At 39.9% G+C, this 23,400-nt stretch overlaps 1 protein-coding gene and 1 long non-coding RNA gene across 2 annotated transcripts in view; one reads left to right on the forward strand and one right to left on the reverse strand.

Annotated features, from left to right (window-relative positions):
• Positions 1-23,400, forward strand: part of LOC147843474 (uncharacterized) — a 388,615-nt gene that overhangs the window by 67,944 nt on the left and 297,271 nt on the right. The gene's annotated exons all lie outside the window — the stretch shown is intronic.
• LOC147836301 (uncharacterized) lies at positions 13,175-14,362 on the reverse strand. Its single transcript, XR_015493567.1, has 3 exons — positions 14,275-14,362; positions 14,113-14,182; positions 13,175-14,036 (listed from the first exon to the last, which is right to left on the reverse strand). It is a non-coding gene; the product is annotated as an uncharacterized LOC147836301 (long non-coding RNA).

Below are 23,400 nucleotides of genomic sequence, written 5' to 3' on the forward strand. Positions count from 1 at the left end.
CATTCTTTCTTGAGTTACTAACTAAAAACAGTTTTGCAGCTTTCAGCCTTGAATTAAATGATTTATTATAATCTTTTGTTTGTTTTGTAGCAGAAATATTATTTATTAGATAAAAACAATAGTGCAAAATAAATATTTCTTACTGCAATTCTTCATTTTAGTTTGATGCAAACCATGAATTTATTTATAAACTTACATTCAAGCACATTCAGGGCAGCACGATCATGAGAGATGTAATTCATTGTTAGTATTATTGTCATCATTAATATTTAATAATGATTAGACATACATTTTGGAATTATTGCACACAAATATCCATAAGTCATCTCAGCATTAGTTAGATAGTTGTTTCTGGTTTTTGTTAGTCCTAATTGATGTTGTTTTCAAATACAATCAATCATTTAAAATACAAAAAAGTCATTAGACTGATGGAAAATGTGGGCTATTTGGAGCATACAAATCCTTTATTTTTAAAATGAAAGATACTCAAGTTCAATGATTTGGTTCAATTTAAACAGCACAATTTATGTTTAAAGCTAGGAATGAATTACTTCCAAAATGCATGCAAAAATTATTTGAAGAAAGACAAGAAGGATATAATCTGAGAGAAGAACTAAGGTTTAGGAGGTTGTAAACAAGGACAACTTTAACAAGTTTGTGTATGTCTGTCTGTGATGTGAAATTATGGAACAGTCTAGATCAGACTCCCAAACAATGTCAGGATAATAATCAATTGAAAAAGTTGTGTAAATGTATATTATTAAAGGAATATAATGATGAAGGTGATTGAAAAAGGATAAAACGAGAAAGGTATGATGAAGTTTTAATTAATGGCTATTTGCAGTGAATTTTTTTCCTTTGGGTCTGTTACAAAATGTAAAGGTACAAATGGAATCAAACATATAATTTGTCAAAGATGCCAAAAGGATGAAATATATTTTATGAAAAAGAAGAGATCAGTAAAAGAAGAAATCAGTTTAAGTAATAGACGAATGATGTGTGTGGTAATGGGGTGAGAAAATAATAATTCCCCATCTAGGGAACTTCAACACTGCGTCTAACCAGAACGCTAGGGGAACACCTCTTTTATACGCGTCTTGAAGCACATGTGAAATCAATCTAATGTAATTAAGCAGGTGTCGTCAGACCAGAGAGTATAAAAGCCTGTACTGAGCATTCAGTATCAACTTCTTTGCTTTCAAGAAGCACGCACGTGAAAATACACCCTCTTTCTGTGAACTTTCATTACTGATTTGCATACACAAAATACAAAAAAACTGACAACTTACTTTTTTATTTTGGTATGGCAGAGAAAAACTTTAAACGTTGTGTGCCTCCATGCCCTCGCTTTATTACGGCTGGTGTGGAAATATAAATTTTTATCATCTAATTTCAAATTAACAATAATCTACGTATAACTAAAAAGTTATATTCTCTGGTTTTTAATTATTTTATTTCATTGACATGCCAGCTAGGAGGGTCATTTAACTTTTCCCATGCTGACTACAGACTAAGCCAAAGTGATGCAATTATCAGTTTCACAGCATGGGGTGTCTATTGTTTTCTCTTTTCGATCAAATGGTCAGGCGGTTTCTGTCTCCAGAACATGATGAGATTAGACCTGAGAAGCAGTTTACCCTGCCGACCACAACCCTTAATTTGCATGCTTTGTTTAGCCAAATCCCCTCCTCCTAAGAACACAATATAGACATGAAATCTTAGACTAATCGGACTTGTGTGAGACTTGTGAGAGACTTGTGAAAGAACTTGCAGACTGCGGACCTCTAGTAGGCTCTTGCAGACACATAGACATCTTGAAGACGCTGTTTGACTGCAGATTAACCAACACGTCTCAATAAAGGAATTCTGCTTGTTTCGAGTCTCCTGGACTGGGTTCTCTCTCTTCTCTTTTTTCACTCATTCATTTATTTTTTTACAACACTGGTGACTCACATGATTTGTGTTTAGAGTGTTTGGGAGAAGAGCATGCCCTGGCAGCATTTGAGAATGCTGACTGTGGACACTGTGACGTTCTCTCCCGTAAAGAGCTGCGTAGTCGGAGGGAGTTCTTTAATAAAGCTCCCGTGGTGCATGCTCCTCGCGGTTCGGGTCCCGCTCGTGCTGAGGCTAAGCGTCGACTTCGGTCGTGGGGTTCGCAGCTAGATCTGGCGGATGAGATGGAGACGGACTCTGTCCTTTCTCTCTCTGGATCCGTGAGATCTAATCCTCCTTCGGGAGCGTCAGAAGCACGCTCTGCGGTTTCTTCTGCGCCTCGTGGGAGGGCGGCGTCCTTCGTTTCCGAGGAAACCGAGGCGCTGCAGCAACAAATACAAAGAGGGTCGGGGAATCTGCCGCCCCAGTCAGTGGAATATGAGGAGTTAGTGGAGGTGATTTCACGTGCTGCTGACAGGTTCGAAGTAATAGATTGGCAGCCAGCACGTGAGCAGCAGCAGCTGCGTCTGACAGGAATGCTGGATGAGAGAGAATTACCCAGCAGAGTAGATCCTCCACTAAGGGACCTCCCCTTTTGTCCAGAACTACATGATGCGGTTTCTAAATCATGGAAAAATCCGTATTCAGCACGGTTAATGACACCAAAAACAGCTATTTATTCAGCAGTTCGTGGGCTAGGGGAAAAGGCATGTACAGTAATGCCAATGATAGAAGAGGACTTAGCACGTCATCGTCGTTCAGATCTAAAATCTGCAAGGGTCCCTCCTTTGTTGTCGAGACCATTTAGAGTAACATCGGGTCTAGTCAGCAAAGCATATATGACGGCTGGTCAGTCTGTTGGATGCCTGCACACCATGTCAGTGCTGCAGGCATATCAGGCTGACCTAATTAAAGAGTGCCTAGATGGTGGGGGAGCAACACCCGAACAGCTTCGAGAAGCTCTTCGGGCGTCAGATCTAGCTTTAAGAGCTACTAAAGAGGCAGCCTCTAGTTTGGGGCGATCTATGGCTACCCTGGTGGCTACTGAGCGGCACCTCTGGCTGACACAAGCAGAAGTGTCAGAAACCGATAGAGCTATTTTTATGGACGCTCCAATATCGAGCTCAGGGCTCTTCGGTGACGCCGTCGATCGCGTCGCCGAATCCTTCGACAGAGTTAAAAAACGCTCTAGCTCCATCTGGGACTTTCTCCCCCCAAGATCAAAAAGTCAGGGGGCTGTTAAAAGACAGCCCCAGCCGTCAACCAGCTCCTCATATCATGAAGTACAAAGGATAAAACAAAGTCCTGACGTGTTGGGAGTCAGGCTTTCCAGGGCCCCCCCTGGACACCGAGAGCACCATTCAGCGCTCTCACTGAACCAGGGTCCGTGGAGAAAGGGAGAGGCCACCTCACCACTTATGTTGGTGGGGGGCTCTGTGTCTCCCGGGGTGGGCGTTCCTCAGTGTCTGAGGGCATTGGGGGCCCCACCCCCTCTGCAGGGGGGTCAAAGAACAACCAGATGCCAGTCTCGAGAGGTTGGTACCCCTAGCACATTTTTTGGCAGCGTGGAAACACCTGCCGATGGTGTCCCAGTGGGTCCTGTTCACAGTAGAACATGGCTACAAAATACAGTTTTGTGCACGCCCACCTCGCTTCAACAGTATTGCACCCACCATAGTGAAGCCAGAACAGGCTCTGGTTATGGAACAGGAAGTACTGGCCTTATTAATAAAAGGCGCAATAGAGCGTGTTCTCCCACTCGACAGAGAGTCAGGGTTTTACAGTCGGTATTTTATAGTTCCCAAAAAGGATGGGGGATTGCGTCCCATATTAGATCTGAGAAATCTAAATCGGTCCGTCAGGGCCCTCAGGTTCAGGATGTTAACCATCAAAAACGTGGTGTCACAAATTCAGTCCAAGGACTGGTTTGTGACGATAGACCTGAAAGACGCATACTTCCATATTTCCATCCTTCCCCAACACAGGAAATACCTGAGGTTCGCCTGCGGGGGCGAAGCGTTCCAGTATCGGGTTCTTCCATTCGGCCTAGCTCTGTCACCTCGAACCTTTACCAAAATAGTCAAAGCGGCACTAGCTCCACTTCGTATGCAGGGTATACGTATCCTAAACTACATAGACGATTGGCTAACTCTAGCTCAGACTCACGATATGGCAGTTCGGCATCGAGATGTCGTTCTCACCCATATCAGAAGGTTGGGGTTTCGGTTAAACACCGCAAAAAGTGTGCTTGTTCCAGCCAGGACGACCATTTTTTTAGATGTGCTATGGGACTCCATGACGATGCGAGCACGTCTGTCCCCGCCATGAATCGCTTCGATTCAGTCAACCGTACACAGAGTCAAACTAGGCCAGTTCATCACTGTGAAACACTTTCAGAGGTTGTTGGATCTCATGAGCCTTCGAGCCTTAAGTATGTGGAAAATGCCCTGGTTCCTGTCCCAGGGCCTAGTGTTGGGGGCTGTCTGTCATCGCGTCATGCTTATGACAGATGCTTCTCTAACGGGCTGGGGAGCAACCCTGAGGGGGCTTCCCGCAGCGGGACGATGGGGAGAACATCATCGTTACTGGCACATAAACTGCCTGGAGATGATGGCCGTGTTTCTGGCCTTAAAACACTTTCTCCCAGATCTAAGGGGCTATCATGTTTTAGTCTGCACAAACAACACATTGGTTGTCGCTTACATCAACCAGCAGGGGGGTCTGAAGTCTCGAATGCTATGCAAACTAGCACATCGGATCCTCCTGTGGGCCCAGAACAAAATCCTGTCCATCAGGGCAATGTATGTCCCGGGCCATCTGAACATGGGAGCAGATCTCCTGTCGAGGCAGGGGGTGAGATTCAGGGAATGGAAACTTCTTCACCCCGAGGTGGTGGAGTCCATTTGAGAAAGATTAGGGAAAGCGCAGGTAGACCTGTTTGCTTCCCAAGAGACCACGCATTGCGTACTATGGTTTTCTCTCTCGCATCCAGCCCCTCTGGGACTGGTTGCCATGGTTCAGACATAGCCGAGGCTACGTCTGTATGCTTTTCCCCCGATCGCTCTGCTCCCAGGAGTCCTGGAGAGGGTCCGTCAAGACTGAGTACAGTTACTGCTGGTAGCCCCGGTTTGGCCTACCAGGATTTGGTTTTCGGACCTCATAGCCCTGCTGGCGGGTCTCTCGTGGGAGATCCCCATCAGTAAGGACCTTCTGTCCCAGGCGGGAGGACAGCCTCAGTGCTGGAATTTCTCCAAGATCGCCTGTCTGCTGGGTTAGCTGCATCCACTCTGAGAGTGTACGTGTCAGCTATAGCGGCCTACCGTTCTCCCCTAGATGATGAGTCACTAGGACAGGATCCGCTAATTCGTCGCTTCCTTCGTGGAGCCATAAGGCTAAGGCCTGTCAGCACACACAGGGTACCGACATGGGATTTAACATTGGTGCTCGGGGGCATCTCTGTTCCCCCATTTGAGCCACTGCAGGAGGCGTCAGATAAGTTTCTGACACTAAAAACAGCTTTCTTATTAGCTATTTCTTCCTTAAAAAGGGTTGGTGACCTCCAGGCTTTGTCGGTTGCACCTTCATTTTTGGAGTTTGCTCCAGGCATGTCCAAAGCCTTTCTTTATCCCAGACCGGGGTACGTGCCTAAGGTGCCCACTCATGTGGTGAGACCTGCTGTGCTACAGGCCGCCCCCATTTCAGTCGTCAGACCAAGAGAAGTTAAACTTACTCTGCCCAGTTAGAGCTCTGAATACATATGTTAACCGGGTTATCAACTGGAGAAAGAGTGAACAGTTACTGGTCTGCTTCGGACCCTAGTTGAGACTATCTCATTTACCTATCAGGCTGCTGGACGCCCTGCACCTAAATTTGTTAAGGCCCACTCCACAAGGGCTGTCGGGGCCTCCAAAGCGTCTATTTCGGGCTCAGCCCTTTCTGACATTTGTTTGGCGGCAGGATGGTCGACTCCACATACATTTGTGCGTGTGTCAAAATTTGTGTCATTTACACATTTTGTGTCATTTAAATCAATTTCTTTTTTATTGTAGATTATTTTGTGTGTTTACTTGCTTCTTTTCACATTTAACACAATGATGAATTGAAAATTTTTCACTTTTTCGAGTCAATTTTATAACATTAAACATGGAATTTTCTCAATAATTTGCATTAATTTAATTCAGGATAACCAATAACTTTATAGTGGTCACTTCTTTTTATTTTTCCTCAGGATCGTAAGTTTTACATGTTTGATGAAATAATCCCTTCATTTCAATGTGTTTTAGTGAAAGTACTCGGCCATTTCAAGACACTGAAAACTTTTTTTAATTTTATTATTATTAAAATATTCTTTAAATGAAGGTTATTAATAAATATTTGACCTATAAATATTTAATTCTTAATGTCTGCAAGACTTATTTCGTGTTATTCTATGCGTGTGTGTGTGTGTGTGTGTGTGTGTGTGTGTGTGTGTGTGTGTGTGTGTGTTATATTTATTCCAGAGAAGAGCTTACAGTAGCTTGGTCCATCTGTAACTCCGGTCATTTTAAAGTTTCTTCCGGTCATTCAGGCAACATCTTCTTTCTGGGCGTCGGGCCAATCTTCTGCTGTCCAGAATCAGGTGGTTTGTCTTGGTTGGGCATCTCAGCTGAGATCTCTCCACAATGGGTGACCCCACAGTAGCTGTGAAGTACCAGTGGCGTGAACCATTTGGGTGAACTCATTTTTTAAATGTAATCCTAAGATTTTTTTTGAAGTTTTTTGTTTACAGTTTTGACTTTGATATTGACTGATCTAATGTTTATGCACAAATATATTAAAATAAAGCATTCTGCAGAAAACATTCATTTAAGAGAGATCTTTGAGGAGTGTTTATGCATATATATGCTTCAGTGTGAGAAAAGCTAGTCTGCTTGCATGACCATTGCCAGGTCTGGGCTGTTTTGTTATTAATGTAATATTAAATTAAATTGTTAATATTAGTTAATGTCCAGTGAGTTCACATGAATTAACAATGAAACTTTATTTACATTAACTAATGTTAACAAATAATAAATACTGTAATAAATGTATTAGATCTTACCAGGTTTGACTTTTTTACAGTGGAATACTGGGAACAGTGTTAGTGTAACAGAGCAGTAGCGGAAACTAACTGGAAACTGCTTACAGTTAATTACTGTACTGTAGTTCTGTACTCACAGCATAATCGCTACTGCACACACATTAATGGTAAATCATATATACAGTAGTTATTGTAGTTTAACTCAAATTAATCAGTTTTCTGAACTGTTATGAAAAATAAAAAGCAAATCAATTCTTCAGACAAATGTATTTTATTGTTTTGGCAGCAAACAAACAAACAACAGAAAAAGTCTAACAAAATTAAACAAATCAGCAGGTATGAAGACATTTTCTATTTACAATGAAACAAAAAGGTTCAATAATGAACAACACATGCAGTGTATATACAGTAGGACTTGTGTGTTGAAGTAGGGGGGGAACTCCAGGAACTGAGTTTGACATCGATGGTTACAGTGTTGGGGGTAACGCATTACAAGTAACACAAGTTATGAAATAATATGACTTTTCCAAGTAACAAGTAACACATTAACAAATTTACAACCTGACAGTGGAGGTCTGTGTGTGGATGGCTGTACAGTATGAATCCTTTGTTATGATTCCCTGTGAGGATTTCTGTGCACGTTATCTAACTGAGGAGATAAAAAAAAATTGAAGGATTTTAATGTGTATAAAATCTGCTTAGTTCCAGAAAGGCACATTACACTGTTTGCATCTGTACATTATGGCAAAACCATTAAAGATGAGTTGTCCAATTAATACATATACTTCAATGAAAGTCATGTAAGAAGTGTGAGGAGATGTTAACTAGCTAACGATGTAGCTTTCAAGTGCACAGTTCAGGATAACAACAATTGGATTTAACACACAGACATTATTTTAGAAACCCTCAAAATATTTGAACACATTTACTCCTTTACACTCATTGTAGATTCTTATTTAGAGCTTAAAACACATCAGACTCTGCATCTGAACTGACAGACAGAGAATAGAGCACACTCAGAAGTAAACAAATCAAACACCTGTGGCTCCCTTAATGGGCAACACATTTGTGTTTAGAATAAGACGGACAGCCAGTGTATGTGTGTGTTAATGCCTAAACCATTGTTTTCTGTCTTAAAATAAATGCCACTTTCTATAAATATCCACATAAAGCATCAGAGTAGATGAACAGTAATTTACCATTTATTACCACAGTTACTACCTGTAATGGCTACATAAAGTAAATTACAGTCATTAGTTCTTTGCATGATCTAATTTCATACAAATCCTGCTGGTTTTACAGTAAAATACTGTTTCCTTTCATTACAGCAGAACACTGGCTATTTTAGAGTTATTTACCGCATAATCTACATCAAGGGTTAACAGTGAACAATTTAAATAACTGCCACAGAGAAGACATCTAACAATCTATGCCCACCTCCACCCCCTTCCTTTTGGAAGGACATCTATTTTTCATTCATTTATCCACCTATCTATTCAGTAAAATGACTAACCAGACCATCAGTTTCTAGTCATTGCTGAGGTGTGAGTCCCGTTTCTCCACATGCCCCAGTGTAATCTGACATACAAGACAAAAACAAGACTAACAAAACTTCACATGCTGCTGATCTCCAGCAATAAACAAAGTTTTCTCCAGTGCTCTTCAGACATATCTCCTCTGTTCCCTTGTGACTCTCTTCTTTCTGCTTCACTCCAGTCTGCAAAAGACTAAGACAGCACCAACAGAGCCCTAACTGATGGCTGAGCTCCTGCAATGCACATGCGGTTCTCCGGCAATTTAAAAAAAATCTCCACTGATGCTCTTGTGAGTCTCTGTCTTCTCCCTGCTGTATGTCCATTACCTACAATAAATAACAGCCACAGAGAAGACATCTAGCTAACAATCCATGTCTACCACTACCCTCTTCCTCTTGGAAGGACATTCATGCCATGCACCTATCCACCTGTTTTTAAAGGACACTCCTGACCATCAGTGTCCAGTCATTGCTGAGGTGTGTGATTCCTATATTTCTCCACAAGCTGCACTCCAGACTGTAAAAGACAAAGACAGGACTGACAGAGCTCTACATGCTTGCTGAACTCCTGCAGTGCACTAAATGTTCTCCAGCGTTCCTTAGACAAATCTCCACTGATGCTCTTGTGAGTTTCCTTCTTCTGTCTGTTGTGTGTCCACTACCTGAAAAAGAAACGCCTGCCGCAGAGAATACATCTATCTATCTAAAGCTGAGCTCAGACTACAGAAGTTTTAGTCCAATTTATTTTGACCTCCCGAGAATCGGAGATGAAATCTTGTCGAGGACTTTGATCGGTTCTCAGCGCAGATTATCTGGTAATGTGAGCCGTTTAAAGATAGAATCTTGCACCTCGCCATCTTGAACACAAATCGCAGCCTCCCTGATCATAACAGACATGATTGAAATCCAGAATTTCAAATCGGGCTGATCACAGCAGTTCAAACCTATTCAGTATTAACAAAGCCATGAGCTGGAGAGAATCATGTTGCTTTCAATAAATAAATAAATATATCATTTTTTTAATAAGCTTGAATTATCCTTTATTAATAGCCAGATTTGACGTTATTCTTATAGCGGTGTGCAGATATTGATGACACATGTGTAGCCGGGCACTAGAACGTTGCCAGTTATCTCCAAAACCCAAAATGATTCAACATATTACAGTTTTTCTCAGTGGCTTTGGTGCATTTCTCACAACACTATTTACATTTGCACAACAGTTAATGCATTTCTCAAAACTATTAGTCATTTGTGCACATCATAGTAGCAGTTTCTCATTCCTTCCAACAAATTGTGAATGCTTTTGGACATGTATCAATTGCTTTCATACAACTCTCTGCTGTTTATAAAATTATCATTCGCTTATGTCATGTCAGTCAAAATAAACTAAACTTGTGAATGCTGAAAAGTCATTCCATTTAAAAACTAATAGTCCTCATCTCATTACTTGAGTCATTACATACAAAAATGTTGAACTAGTTGTCGAAATCTGACAAGAAAATTTTATTAAAACTTTTACATCTTTATTTTCCAGAAAATGTCTTCTAAATTGAACAATTTCATGAATGATTTACAGACCTGTGTATGTTGTAGGTTCAGTTGCAATATGTACTTAATGTTTGAAAGTTGTGCACAGCACATATTGTTTACAGTTGTGCACAGCTCTGCCCAAAGGGAGTTTATGTTTGTTGTAAATAAGAGTGTATTTATTCTTTTGCACAATGCTGTGAATAAATTAGAATTGCAAAGAGCATCTGCAGTAAAAATGTGAAACATACATATTCAGTGTCTTGTAATCAGATTCCTCACTAAATGCAGTGATGTCTAACTTTACTGTAGTTTTCAAATGGCTGAGCAAATAGTATATAGTGCTGTCTTGAGCATTTTCAGAAAGTGCCACCAAAATCAGACTTTATTGCATTGAAAAAAATAGAGCAAACTGTCATAATAAAAACATGACAAAGCCATTTGACTATCTTTTTATAAACACTTGCCAGGACTTTTCCTCTTGATGACACTGACACTCTCATTGACATCAATACTTGCTTTTGAGGAATGAGCTATCCATTTTGAGTAGGTGACTCACTTTTTCAGGTTATCAACTAGGTTTTGCAGTTTGTGCTAATTGTTTTGAGAAATGCATTAACTGTTGTGCAAATGTAAAAAGTGTTGTGAGAAATGCACCAAAGCCACTGAGAAAAACTAAACTGTGTTTTTATACATTAATTTATTTATTTTTCTGTGATGAGGATAGAATGAGTTCAATAGCCTATAAAATCATTAGGTCAACGTCTATATAGCCTAGTCCAGTAAACAATATTTTAATCTATGAGAATAATTTGACAGTAAGTGATAACTGAAGATCAGGGGTGTTGCACTGAGTGAATTATTTTATTTTTCTACACTACTGTGCTTATTAAATGCGTGACAGGTACAATTTCACTTTTAAAGAGGCTCTAGCAATCTAAAAGCCGAGCTATTGCTAGTCAAACACAGCACAGCCATCGCAGCAAGAGATGGAGAGATTTCAATTATTGTCATAAATAGTAATATCATTGTGACAGGGTGGCTCAGTGGTTAGCACTGTCGCTTTACAGCAAGAAGGTTGCTGGATTGAGTCCCAGCTGGGTCAGTTGGCATTTCTATGTAGAGTTTGCATGATCTCCCCATGTTCGCGTGGTTTTCCCCTGGGTGCTCTGGTTTCCCCCACAGTCCAAAGACATGCGATATAGGTGAACTGAATAAACTAAATTGGCCATAGTGTATGTGTGTGAATAATTGATATAATTATAATTGAACATTCGTTTAGACATATCAAATCAACATTTCTTCATTCTGCTGTCCACTGCCTGCATGTCAGACCCTTATAAACATCCCAATTGCCAATTATTATTAGCTATATATAATACGCATTTATGAAATGAATGTTTGTGTGTGAGAGCAAATTGAAAAGACACTTGCGGCTCAACTTGCGTGTGTTAATTAAATTTTACAGGCTAACTGCATGAACAGCTACGCAAACTGAGACGTAGTGTAGCCTATTTCGAGTGCAGGATATTAGTGTTTTCCTGTAGTGGCAGTTGGTCAAATATTACTAAATTAATAATAAGTTATTAAAAAAGTGAGTTATTCAGTTTGTGGATAGGACAACGAACTCCAAGCATCACTAAAGAGCTGAAGAGAATCACGTTACTTTTACAAAATAAATAAATATAATTCATTTATAATAAGCTTAAATGATCAGTTTTCATTAGCCACTAACGTTATTCTGTGTGTGAATATTTATGAGCCAGATGTAGCTGGGTAGCTATGCCTACTAAATTGCTAGTTATCTCCAAAAAACAAAAAGCTTCAACATTAAAATGTGCTTTTAGAAATCACAGATATATCTTTTCTGTGAGGCCTGTGTCTAGTGCCGTAAACCGACATAGAGTAGCTCTATATGCTATAACAGATTATTTTTACACACAATATAGGCAGTGCAACAGGTAACAATTTAGCTTTTGAGCAAGAAAGCACAGCACATCGTGGCATGATGGAGAGATTATAAGTCTATTATTATTATTAGACATTTGTCTGGGCATTAGGGACGGGGAGTCGACTCCTCGACTCTCAATGAACCTAGTACTGAAATCGACTTCAGGACAGGAATATGAGAGTTGAGTCTGTTTTTTTCAAATCCTCCTGAATGAAGCTGTTTTAAGCTGCAGTTATAATGCTCATTCTCGAGCACGATGAACTCTGAAGGCAATTATAAATTTAGTGCTGCAGAGAAAGTTTGCTTTCACTTTTAAATACCTATGAAACACAACTTTGTGCAATTTGGTTTTAAAGATGATCTGCCTGCGATGTCAAGTTTGCTGTGTTATCAATACAATTTAGCTCTAATATTTGGGCTATTCTTCTTGTTTATTTTGTAAATAACTACAAATTAAATACATTAAAATTAAAATACAATTAATAACAAACGAAATTCATTTCAAAAAGAGGATTTTTAAATACAAATAGAGACAAGGCTAAGTTCAAAAACAGCTCTGACTCACTCCTTTTCTTCCGGCTTATGCTGTCCCATAAACAAACCCTTATTTAACTACAATGAACAAATTGCACAAAACAAAAGTGATATTTAAAAGTAAAGTAATAGGCTGTTTAAAAGAACACATAAAAAAATCTAATTTACAAGAGAGAGCAATATGATATGTTTTGAGGCACAGCTGATTTTATTTATTATTTTAGGTTTGTTATGAATTTTGTGTAGGGGGTTAATATTTAATCTGTCATTAAATCAAATTGAAATCTAGCTATATTGTTTATTAATCAGTTAGAGCAGGCATGTCCAAGCTCGGTCCTGGAGGGGCAGTGTCCTCCAAAGTTTAGTTCCAACCCCAATCAGACACACCTGGGCTAGCTAATCAAGCTCTTACCAGGCTTTCTAGAAACATCTTTGCAGGTGTGTTGAGGCAAGTTGGAACTAAAATCTGCAGGACACCGGCCCTCCAGGACCGAGTTTGGACACCCCTGAGTTAGAGCCTCTGTTGCCTTTAAAACAAATATAGTACTAAACAACCTCAGACTGTTCACTACTCCAGATTATTTTGTTCACTCATACTCTGTATTCATGTATCAAACATTTATATTAAGAAGATATTAAGGGTATTTCATGATTTTTATTTAAGCGTTGTTTGGGCTCAATTGGGGTGTTTTTTAATTTGTTATTGAACTGCTGCTACACATCTTTTCATTAAATATTTTGATAATAAATTGAGGTTTTAACTTTCTGTCTCGAAGGTCGCAATGTAATTTTCTAAATTAAAAAAAAGTATAGGCTGATTATTATTTTATTTTGACTGCAGATGATTTAAAATGCTGATTTTGTCTGACCACAGGAGAACTGCTTGTATAAAGAACGATATGATACAGCATGTTTAATCCTTGCACTATTTTAAGTGAATGTAAAAGGTGTCGATTCTTGAGTCGATTCTACTGACTCCAAAATTAGGAGTCGAGAATAGCAGTCGACCCCGAAAAACCCAGAACCGAACCACCGCATAATTTAATAATCTAATATTAGTAAAATAATAAATAGTAATTTTTGACAAAGAGAATGATGTGCTCCATCGGTCAGGATAACCTTAACATCTTGTGTGCTGTGGCGCAGTTTTCATATTTTGTACTTTGCACATATTTAAGATTTGAGGTGGGCTAATAAACTCGCCAAAGATTCTCCTCATGTGTTCACAGCAACCAGATTTCATTATCGGTTAGGTTTTTAAAACTCCTATAGTCTGAGCCCAGCTCAAGCCCACCACCACCCCCTTCCTCTTGGACATCTTTCGGTGATAGGTGATACCTGACCAGCAGTTTCTTATCATTGCTGAGATGTGATTCCCTAAATTCTCCACTCCACTCTGTAAAAGACAAAGAAAACATCAACAGAGCTCTACCTGCTTGTTCAATACTATCTATCCGTTCGTCCGTCCGTCCGTCCAAAGAAAATACCCGACTATCACTCTGTAAAAATATAAATATGTAAATTAAAATGTTTGATGAAGTTAATTTGATTCAACTTAAAAATGTAAGGCTGTACCTAATTTATTATGATGCACTTGTGATTACTGAGGTGTGTTTCCCTGTTCTTCCACATGCTTCGTACAAATCTGCCAAAGAGAAAGATATCAGGTCTATAATTAATCTCAATAAATTTCTTTGGAAACTAACTCCATTTTTCAGTCTGTTCAAGCAGTTCTACCTCTTTGCCGAGCTCCAGGTCTTCCAGTTTATCTCCACTGTTCCCCTTGTTAGTCTCAGGGGTAAAGCTCTACTGGGCCACGAGCCCCCCTCAACTGCACCCCACCCAAAAAAAAAACATTTATTTACCCATATATAAATAGCTATACTGAATATTTTAAATTAAAATTTGAATTATATTATAAATAAAACTATTATTATTATTTAATATTTGTATTATAATAATACTTTTTTCTCTAAATAATTAACATAATTAAATCATTCCAGTTGTGTCTTTACATTTGATTGATTTAAGATACTTTTGCTGCCACAAAGAAGACATCTTTCCAACTATCTGGAGCTGTAGTTAGAAACATTGTTCCTGACTATGTTCTATTCTCAGTTATCCCCCTATGCCCTATTATTATTATTATTATTTAATATTTGTATTATAATAATACTTTTTTCTCTAAATAATTAACATAATTAAATCATTCCAGTTGTGTCTTTACATTTGATTGATTTAAGATACTTTTGCTGCCACAAAGAAGACATCTTTCCAACTATCTGGAGCTGTAGTTAGAAACATTGTTCCTGACTGTGTTCTATTCTCAGTTATCCCCCTATGCCCTATTCATTTAGAACATTTTAACATTCAAAGTTGCAATTATTAAAAAATAAAAAAAACATTAAAGTCATCTCTCTTAGGTGTAATTTGCATTCAAACTATTTTTACAGTTCAGTTTTCGTGATCTTACAGATCTTACAGTTTACAACTGTGCTCCCTTCGCAGTGCACTTTGAAAACATTGATGTCATTTTGAACACAGCCTCATGGTGAAAGCTATAGGTGACCTATTATTTAAAAGCGGAATTTATGTTACGTCTCCAAAGCTTGTGAAAACAAAAAGCATACGGTAATTCTTTTCATTTATATTGGGTCATTTATTAACTATCTGTACTGTATATGACATGGGCCTGCCAGTTAGAACTTTCTAAAGTGGTTTACATGTGTTAAATTGTAAAAGTAGATTTAAAAAAATAATAATAATAAATAAATAAATATCCTTCTTAATAATAATAAGAATCATCATCATCACCATCATTAATATTATTATTAAAGTATCATTTTTTCATTTCTAATAAATAAAAAATATTACATTTCATTTTATAATAAATAGCCTTTATTATTTATTTATTTTTATGATTTATATGATATTAGAATACGTGTTAGCTTTTGTAAGTGATATGTTTTAGAATAGAATGTGTAATGTTTAACTTCTCAATAATATTAGTAAAGCAAACATTAGCCCTGTTTGTGTCATTTACATATATTTCAGTTAATATGGAAAGCGAGTGCATATTTTTACTAAATCTAATATTGAATTCTATTTTAAATGCGTGTGCGTGTATAATTTGCACAAAGAAATTAAGTTTCTTTTCTCTAAAGACGTAGTTTAGAGCATCATTACGGGCATTTTATCATAATTATAACTAACCTGGTTTAAGCGATAGAGCTGCGACAGAGAAACTACAGGTTTTTGGAAACACTCGTCACTACATCATTCTTTTCTCAAACTATGCATCAGACTTTTATAGTTTAGCCGTGAGTTACTTTGTTGTTTGGGAAACGCAGCCCAGACCATCAGTTTCCAGTCATGCTGAGGTGCGAGTCCCATTTCTCCACAGGCCCCAGTCTAATCTGCAAAAGACAAAAACAAGACTAACAAAGCTCTACTTGCTGGATGATCTGCATCAATAAACCAAACGTTCTTCAGTGTTCCTAAGATAAGTATTAACCATTTTGCTTGTGAGTCTGACTCTTCTGCCTTTTGTAGTTGTAAATAATAGCCACAGACAATACATATATCTAACAATCTATGCCCACCACCACCCCCTTCCACTTGGAAGGACATCCATCCATGCACCCATTCATCTGCCTTTAAAGGATATTCCTGACCATCAGTGTCCATTGCTGAGGTGTGTGATTCCTATTTGTCTCCACATGCTGCACTCCAGCCTGGAAAAGATAAAGACACAACTAACAGAGCTCTACATGCTTGCTGAACTCCAGAAATGCATAAACTGTTAACCAGCGGTTTTCAGACAAATCTCCACCGATGCTCTTGTGAGTCTCCTTCTTCTGTCTGTTGTGTGTCCATTACAGGAAAAAGAAACACCTGCCGCAGACAAGACATTTATCTGACTTAAAGAGATACCAGACCATCATCTAGTATGTACAAATGAAAGTATATGATTTTAAATGTTTTATAAAGTTAATTTGATTCAACCTAAAAAATTTAAGGCTGTATCTAATTTATTACGATGCACTTGTCATTACTAAGGTGCGTTTCCCTGTTCCTCCACATGCTCCATGCCAACCTGTCAAAGAGAAAGATATCAGGTCTTTATTTAATATTAAAAACAAACTCCATTGTTCAGTCTGTTCAAGCAGTTCTACCTGCTTCCTGAGCTCCCGGTCTTGCAGTATATCTCCACCATTCCACTTGTGAGTCTCCATCTGCTCCACTCCAATCTGCAAACAAACAAAGACAGCCCCAAGTGCACAGTCCACACTTCTTTTAAACGGTTAAATAAGTGCATCATTCAGGAATTTAAAGTGAACTTAATCTTTTTTGAAATAAAAGAATATTGTCAGCGCAATAGCCTTGTGGTCAATGCGCTGACATATGGTGCAGTAGCACAATAGGTCGTCCGGAGTTCGAATCCCAGCTCGAAGACATTTCCCAACCCTACACCCTTCTCTCTCTCCCACTTCGTTTCCTGTCCCATTACTGTCCTATCTAATAAAGGCAAAAAAGCCAAAAAAAAAAAGAATATTTCAGTGTGAACACACTACTTACACCATTTACACTACAAAATGGCATAGAATAGTGTACAAGTATGTGATTTGGAACGCACCCATAGACAGTACTGACAGAGCCCTACCTGCTGTTCTCCAGCATTTTCTAGATAAATGTCCACCGATGCTCTTGTGAGTCTCCCTCTTCTGCCTGTCCTCCATTAGCTGAAAAAGGAAAAACCTGACACAGACAAGGCCTAACTATCTATCTATACCAGTGGTTCTTAAAGTGTGGTATGCAGACTTTCTTCTAGTGGTGCACGGAGGAATCACAGAATAATAATTAAAAATATATTATATATATATATAAAAAAAAAAATATATATATATATATATATATATATTAAAAAAATATATAACGCCCTTTTACCCTTTGATGCGTATGATAACACAGATATGATCAGCATTGGATGTTCCCTGTACTGCTGTAAGCAGATCTAATCTCTAATTTAAATTGTAATTGTGAATCATATATTTCAAATACAAGTTAATGTTTAGGGCCCTATCATACACCTGGCGCAATCTGGTGCAAGGCGCGGCGCAATAGTCTGTTGCTAGTTTCAGCTTGGCGCAAGAGTGGTTTTGAGGCGTTGCGCTTCGCTGTTTAAATAACAAATGCATTTGCGCTCATATGTGCGTCCATAGGTGTTCTGGTCTAAAAAGGAAGGCGTTAAAATAGATTTTTAATTAGACCAAAACAAACCCGGTCTAAACTCCAGCGCCTCGCTTACACACTGCTTAATACGCACAAGAGAGCAATAGGCAAATATCTTTACATATGAAAAAAAATAAACAATAAGGATATAGGATATAATAAGAATAGATATAGGATATAAATATAAAGGATTAAAATATTACAAATCATATTATTTTCTAGCCTACATGAATATGAAAAATCACTGCTTTTATGTCTTCTTCATCTCGGGGGGCTTTTTCAGTTCATTCATAACAATTTGCTTTTGTATAATGTTATTATTATTAGCAGTATTATTTATTTTATCCATATTTATATTTGTTTTATTAAAAACAAGCTTAGATTTGCCCACCTGTCAGGTTTTAGACCATATGGGGCACAGCATGTGTTTTAGGATATAACTCAGGTTTTTGACCACACTTCGTTATTATTGTTCATTTATTCGTTTGCTGGAAATTAGAACTGAATTTAGAAATAGTTTTGAAACAAATATTTGCGCTTAACAAACGCAATTAATCGCGATTATCACTCCTTCTCATGCAGTAGATGCTCTGTTGAACAGTTTTCTGTTAAAAAAATGTTAACTGTTAACTGTTTGCTAGTGAAATGCTCAGTTTTTCCACTTAGACTTACTTTTGCGTCCTGTAAATAGCGAATGCGCTTATAGCGCGACGCAGCTGGCTGTTAAAGGGAATGGGAGATGAGACTCTAATTGGTTTATTCTCAAAACACACCAATAACTCATTAAGAAAATAAACTCAACCCTTTTAAACCATGCAGCACGGCGCAAAGCAGATTTTCTCCTCTTTAAATTAGCAAAAATGCGTTCTGACACGCCCTGAAAGCGTTTGCGCCCTGCGTTTTGCGCTCTGCGCATGGACCGTCAAAATAGAGCTCTTAGATTTGAAGAGAGAGACCGGGGATAGTTGTAACACTTAAAATCTCTACAACAAGGAACTAGTTACAAATCAGCTGATTCACTTCACACATGCTCATTTTAGTCCTCATACCACATATGAAAAAGTCCTGTGACAGACACAGCAGATATTAGACAGAAAAACTACACTTCAGCTAAGATTAGCTAATTAATTATTTTTAAGATATTATTGCCTGATTTGTAGTTAAACCCATGTAATCTGTGTGTCTGATTGTGGATATACTTAATCCACATTGTTGGTGATAATGTTTCAGCTGTTTGCTGTAGGAGAACAGATTCATGGCCACATAATGCTGGGTCAGTTGAAACAACAAAAGCTAGTAACTTGCTAGTCACATCAGTGAAATGTTACCACCAACCCCAAGCAGATTTAAAACTGTATTTATATGATTTAATTTCAGTATTGCTATAGCTTATAAAAGAGAAAGTCAAAAGTAGTTTGAGTTCAGTGTTTGACCTCTGTGGGCTCATGAAGCCTGCAAACACAAATAGTGTTCAATTGTTGAAGCTGATGCACATTTGCACATTTCATTCAGCTTTGTAACACAGAGACACACAAACTATACTGAAAGCTCAATGCTGAATAAAAAGCTTTCAAATCCATTTTTATGTCATAATTCTCATTTTATAATGTTACAACTAACCCCGACTGTGGGCTGAATTGTAACATTTCACTCCTCCTGTTTGAGGGCTTACTCACAGAATTTGTGCTGCTGGATGAGAGTTTGACTGTAGTGCTAAATTTAGATTGATCAATTCACTTGTAGTACATGTTTTTGGAATGTGGGAGGAAACCGGAGAACCTGGGGAAAACCCACGCGAGCACGGAAAAAACATGCAAACTATGCACAGAAATGACAGCTGGCCTGTTAAAGGACTAGAACCGGTGACGCTCTGGCTGTGAGGCTACAGTGCTAACTATTGGGCCACCGTGCCACCCTTTGAAGGGAAAGCTGGAGAGGTAAGGGTGGAAGGGGGGATTCTTCAAATTGAAGATGACTGTAGTGGGAAACCCTGGCTCTTTACAGTGGGTTAGGAATGCCGTGATTGGTGGATCATACATGCTAATGCAGAACCAGCCGTGTTCAATCAAAATCACGTGATCCTCTGGAAATTAGTTTATAAATAAACTTCACGTAAATCATTTGGGATGCGGTGACACGCAGTTAATTATTTTGCCGAACAGATCCGCCATGTTTGACGCTCATAAACAATTATAAAGTCATCGCGCTGCAGGACTTAAGAGGTTTGCTACAGGTGCAGCTGTCATGCAGTGAGGGGTTTGTGTCTTTAATAATCTACCACAGGTTGCGTTCATTGAACTGTATGAATGATTAATTAATAATACATAATAAATAATTACAGTTTAAAGTAAAAATCAGTTCATATTGTATTACATTAATACATTTTCTTTGATCATTTGTTGGTTAGTGTCACCGACTCGGTCCCAGTCATTCCCCTCGCTGGCCAGCAGAGGCCACCATCTCCGGACTTCTAACATTACGTCATCCCTCCACTCTGATTCCAGCACACCTGATATCCATTCCGCTAATGACCCACGTACCCTTTATAAGCAGCTCACACTCTCTCTTCTGTGCGAAGTCTTGTTTAGCCCCGGCCAGCATTTCTGAGCGTTCTATCCTGCCTGATCTCCCGTTTACTACTTCAGCCCGTTTCCTGACTCTGCTCTGTCTTCTGCCTGCCCACGACCAAAGCCTGTTACACGGACTCTGATACTCGCTGCCTGCCCTTGACCAAAGCCTGTTACACGGACTCTGAATCACGCTGCCTGCCTCTGACCCATGCCTGGTAATCACTCTGTGTCTGTCATCTCCAGCCCATTCTCATTGATGTGTATGTTGTTTGTTCGCACAGTCGTGCGTGTTGTATGTTGATTAAGTGTGACTTAATAAATACTGCAAATGGATCCCTCCGTGTCAGTCTCCCCGTTACAGAAGACTTCGCCCAACATGGATCCAGCAGCCATACAGGTTTTGTCTCACAAAGTCACAGCTCAAGCTCAGGTATTGACCACTCATCAACAGCAACTAACGCACTTATCTCAGTTGACAGACGAACTTGTGAAAATCACTGCAAAACCTGCAAGCTGCTCCCACAGCGCAACTCACCGCCAACTACTCTCGGAGCCCACCTGTTGTGACACAACCCCCGATGGTCTCCGGAGCTCGATTGGCATTTCCTGACAAATTCTCAGGTAACCAAGCAAAATGTAAAGGCTTTCTGTTGCAATGTAAACTGTTTATCGCCCAACAGCCCCATCTGTTGAAGGATGAGAATGGAAAATTGCTTTTGTGTCCTCATTGCTCACAGGGAAAGCATTAGACTGGGCTACTGCAGTTTGGCCAGACAGCACCCCGATATTTCCCTCGTTTAAAGACTTTCTCAAACGTTTTTGCACTGTGTTCGATCACCCTGAGGGTGGTCGTAATGCTGGCGAGGAGCTATTGTTTATCCAACAGGGAGATCGCTCTGCAGCTGAATTCGCACTGCATTTCCGCACTCTGGCAGCGCAAACAGGCTGGGCTGATGATCCACTTACTACGCTCTACAGAAAGGCTCTGAAACCAGAACTACAAAAAGAGATGGCATGTCGTGACGAGGGAAAAACACTGGACCAGCTGATTGAACTATCCATAAGGTTAGACACTCTCCTCCGCACTCGTAACCCACTGTGCTCAATTGCTTTCAGTCCTGTATCCCCTGAAACCTCCGCTGAACCCATGCAACTGGGCAGAACCCGCCTGAATCCTGAGGAACGAGAACGAAGGAGGAGAAATCACCTGTGCATCTATTGCGGACTTCCAGGTCATACTAAGGTTTTATGTCCCAACAAGCCTCCCCCTAAAACCCTTCCGGTGAGTGCTACCACAATGTTCACGACCACTAATGACATTATGAGTATACCTGTCAGTTTGAAACACAAAGGAGATGAGATTGTGACCATGGCCATGATCGATTCAGGAGCCGCTGGCAACTTTATCGATTACACGTTTGCTATCACTCACTCCATTCCTCTAACCTCCTGTGATTCCTCCCTAGCCATCACTGCTGTAGACGGGCGCCCACTAGGAGAGGGACACATAAAATTCCAGACTCTACCAATCTCTCTTCAAACAGGCTCTCTCCACGAAGAGATTTCCCTTCTTGCCATCGACTCCCCTCGAAACTCTGTAATGTTCGGGTTACCATGGTTACAACTACATGACCCTCAAGTTTCCTGGAGAACTGGTGAGATCATTAAATGGAGCGATCAGTGCTTTACCCAGTGTCTGCATTCTGTTTCCCCAGTCCAGATCAACACGATTACCAGCACCGAAGACCCTGAACTCTGTCAAATTCCCGAGGCTTATCACGACTAAACCGAGGCTTTTAATAAGCAGAAAGCTACCAAGCTCCCTCCTCATCGTGAAAATGACTGTGCCATCGACCATGTGGTCGAATTTTCCCTCTCTCTCAACCTGAGACTGAAGCTATGAATACTTACATCTCAGAGGAGCTAGAAAAGGGCTTTATCAGACCATCTACATCACCTGCTTCAGCTGGCTTCTTCTTCGTGAAAAAGAAGGATGGCAGTTTACGCCCCTGCATCGACTACCGAGGATTGAACGAAATCACTGTCAAATATCGCTATCCCTTACCATTGGTTTCAGCAGCCCTCGAACAACTCCGCTCAGCCCAGTATTTCACCAAATTGGACCTCCGCAGTGCATATAACCTCATCCGCATCCGACAGGGAGACGAGTGGAAAACCGGGTTCTCTACAATCAACGGCCACTACGAGTACCTCGTTATGCCCTTCGGCCTAGCAAACAGTCCTTCCGTGTTCCAGGCTTTTGTAAATGAGATATTTCGAGACATGCTCAACCAATGGGTCATAGTGTACATTGATGACATCTTGGTCTACTCCAATTCCTTATCAGAGCATATTCAGCACGTCAGGGCGGTGCTCAAACGCCTCATCCAGAACCAGTTATACGCTAAAATTTCCAAGTGCGAGTTCCATCAAACATGTATATCGTTCCTGGGTTACATCATCAGCCCCGAGGGCGTGGCCATGGATCAACAGAAGGTCGATTCAGTAATGCAATGGCCACAACCAGAAACTATCCGAAAACTGCAACGATTCCTGGGCTTTGCCAATTTCTATCGACGCTTTATAAGAAACTTTAGCTCAGTTGCTGCTCCACTTACCGCCATGGTTAAGGCAAATAATGCTCGCCTCAAGTGGAACCCAGACGCTACTCGAGCATTCACCCAGCTCAAAACCCGGTTCTCCAGTGCACCCATTCTGCGTCATCCTAATCCCTAGCAACCTTTCGTGGTTGAAATCGACGCATCAAACACTGGCATTGGAGCCATTCTGTCCCAGAGATCCCTATCTACGAAGAAGCTCCATCCCTGTGCTTTCTACTCTCGCAAACTCAACTCCGCGGAGAGGAACTATGACGTGGGAAACCGTGAACTCCTCGCTATGAAGGCTGCTTTAGAGGAGGGGAGACATTGGCTTAAGGGCGCCAAACATCCTTTCACCGTCATCACAGACCATAAAAACCTGGAATACATTCGATCCTGTAAACGTCTGAACCCTAGACAGGCAAGATGGGCTTTGTTCTTCACACGCTTCGACTTTCAAG

The sequence above is a fragment of the Danio rerio genome, chromosome 6 (genome assembly GCF_052040795.2).
Source record: "Danio rerio strain M-AB ecotype USA chromosome 6, GRCz13ab, whole genome shotgun sequence".
Lineage (NCBI taxonomy): Eukaryota > Metazoa > Chordata > Actinopteri > Cypriniformes > Danionidae > Danio > Danio rerio.